The sequence below is a fragment of the Bombus huntii genome, unplaced genomic scaffold (assembly GCF_024542735.1).
Source record: "Bombus huntii isolate Logan2020A unplaced genomic scaffold, iyBomHunt1.1 ctg00000114.1, whole genome shotgun sequence".
Classification (NCBI taxonomy): domain Eukaryota; kingdom Metazoa; phylum Arthropoda; class Insecta; order Hymenoptera; family Apidae; genus Bombus; species Bombus huntii.
In genome coordinates, this window is record NW_026099366.1 from 145,001 (window position 1) to 147,500 (window position 2,500).

Genomic DNA, 2,500 nt, shown 5'->3' on the forward strand with positions numbered 1-2,500 from the left:
GAAAGACCGCTCGAGGACGACGACAGCCGTGCGTGCGTATCCCATCGAATTTTTTTTACACCACCTGAACGAGACTAAAGTTTCGTCTAGTTGATCGTCTACCGTCGCATAATGTATATTATATACCGTTCAGAGGGGACCGGCTGTCTATCCTCGTTGTCGTGAGTCGGACACCCGTGCCGTCGCTAGAGTTTTTCAAACTCTGCTTCTGGATATCGGGACGAAAGACCGCGCGAGGACGACGGATGCGAGTCCCATCGAATTTTTGACTTACACACTACCTGAACGAGACTTAAAGTTTCATATTATATACCGTTCAGAGGGGACCGGCTGTCTATCCTCGTTGTCGTGAGTCGGACACCCGTGCCGTCGCTAGAGTTTTTCAAACTCTGCTTCTGGATATCGGGACGAAAGACCGCGCGAGGACGACGGATGCGAGTCCCATCGAATTTTTGACTTACACACTACCTGAACGAGACTTAAAGTTTCATATAATATACCGTTCAGAGGGGACCGGCTGTCTTTCCTCGTTGTCGTGAGTCGGACACCCGTGCCGTCGCTAGAGTTTTTCAAACTCTGCTTCTGGATATCGGGACGAAAGACCGCGCGAGGACGACGGATGCGAGTCCCATCGAATTTTTTATTTACACACTACCTGAACGAGACTTAAAGTTTCATCCAGTTTGTCGTCTATCATCGCATATATAATATACCGTTCAGAGGGGACCGGCTGTCTATCCTCGTTGTCGTGAGTCGGACACCCGTGCCGTCGCTAGAGTTTTTCAAACTCTGCTTCTGGATATCGGGACGAAAGACCGCGCGAGGACGACGGATGCGAGTCCCATCGAATTTTTGACTTACACACTACCTGAACGAGACTTAAAGTTTCATATAATATACCGTTCAGAGGGGACCGGCTGTCTTTCCTCGTTGTCGTGAGTCGGACACCCGTGCCGTCGCTAGAGTTTTTCAAACTCTGCTTCTGGATATCGGGACGAAAGACCGCGCGAGGACGACGGATGCGAGTCCCATCGAATTTTTGATTTACACACTACCTGAACGAGACTTAAAGTTTCATCCAGTTTGTCGTCTATCATCTCATATATAATATACCGTTCAGAGGGGACCGGCTGTCTATCCTCGTTGTCGTGAGTCGGACACCCGTGCCGTCGCTAGAGTTTTTCAAACTCTGCTTCTGGATGTTGGGACGAAAGACCGCGCGAGGACGATGGATGCGTGTCCCATCGAATTTTTGATTTACAAGACACACACTACCTGAACGAGACTAAAGTTTCATCGAGTTTATCATCGCATAACCCGTTCGGAGGGGACCGGCTGTCTATCCTCGTTGTCGTGAGTCGGACACCCGTGCCGTCGCTAGAGTTTTTCAAACTCTGCTTCTGGATATCGGGACGAAAGACCGCGCGAGGACGATGGCTGCGAGTCCCATCGAATTTTTGTTTTTTTTTTTTTTTTTAAAGAAAAAACACCACCCGAACGGAGATGTGTTCTATCTTTCGTCGATTTTTCATGCTTTCAGTCGGTCGCGTGGTCGCCATCCGTTCGGAGGGGATCGCCGGCTTCGAAACCTCGATGTCGTGAGTCGGACACCCGTGCCGTCGCTAGAGTTTTTCAAACTCTGCTTCTGGATATTGGGACGAAAGACCGCTCGAGGCGGACGGCCGCGCGAATCCCATCGAATCTTTACTATCACCCGAACGATGGAGAGATGCACGCGCGCTGTTTCTTGAATAATTGGACGAGAGAGTAGAATCAAACACATATATAACATGGGCTAGCCACCGTGCTTACTCGTTCGCGAGATCGTGTGCTGTACAGAGGATTCAGAATCGGGTGTATATATCCCCGTCGTTTCCTGACGAACGGAGCTTCGATCTCGATGGTTGTTATATATCATAATGTACTTTACGCCCGGCCGGCGAACGCGCGTATCTTCGCGCGTTCGTCGTTTTCTTTTTTTTTCGAACGTTTTTGTGTCGTCAATCCTATGGCGACTTCTGCGCGTTCGATTCCCGTTGGTCGAACGTGACGGAACTCGGCTTCGCTAGAACCGAGAAGAGTACATTTGAGTATTGAACTGTTGTAAATTTATAAAAGATTACCCTGAACGGTGGATCACTTGGCTCGTGGGTCGATGAAGAACGCAGCTAATTGCGCGTCAACGTGTGAACTGCAGGACACATGAACATCGACATTTCGAACGCACATTGCGGTCCACGGATACAATTCCTGGACCACGCCTGGCTGAGGGTTGCTCACGTAAACCTAAGACTGCTTGCGTTGCGTATCGTTACTCTCCGTATCTGTCTCTCTCTGTCCCTTCTTGCCTTAACAACCCGCCGTCGTTCTTCTTTATATAAGAGAACGTTTCAGAGTCGGACGAAGGTACAAGAACGAGGATACGAATAAGAGCGGACGGAGAGAACATACGCGACGTACGAGCGATTGTTGGACGCTCGTCGGCGTTCGTCGCGGTCGT

General features: G+C 49.8%; 1 long non-coding RNA gene and 1 other non-coding gene across 5 annotated transcripts in view; one reads left to right on the forward strand and one right to left on the reverse strand.

Moving 5' to 3' along the window:
- LOC126877048 (uncharacterized) overlaps positions 1-2,500 on the reverse strand; it is a 150,231-nt gene that overhangs the window by 88,011 nt on the left and 59,720 nt on the right. Inside the window, exon 1 of one of the 4 annotated variants that reach the window (XR_007694707.1) lies at positions 475-857. The exons of the other annotated variants lie outside the window; for them this stretch is intronic. This is a non-coding gene — a long non-coding RNA (uncharacterized LOC126877048). Of the gene's footprint in view, positions 1-474; positions 858-2,500 lie in introns of those variants that run through there. 4 annotated transcript variants of the gene reach the window in all.
- Positions 2,121-2,275, forward strand: LOC126877051 (5.8S ribosomal RNA). The gene has a single exon (XR_007694714.1). It is a non-coding gene; the product is annotated as a 5.8S ribosomal RNA (ribosomal RNA).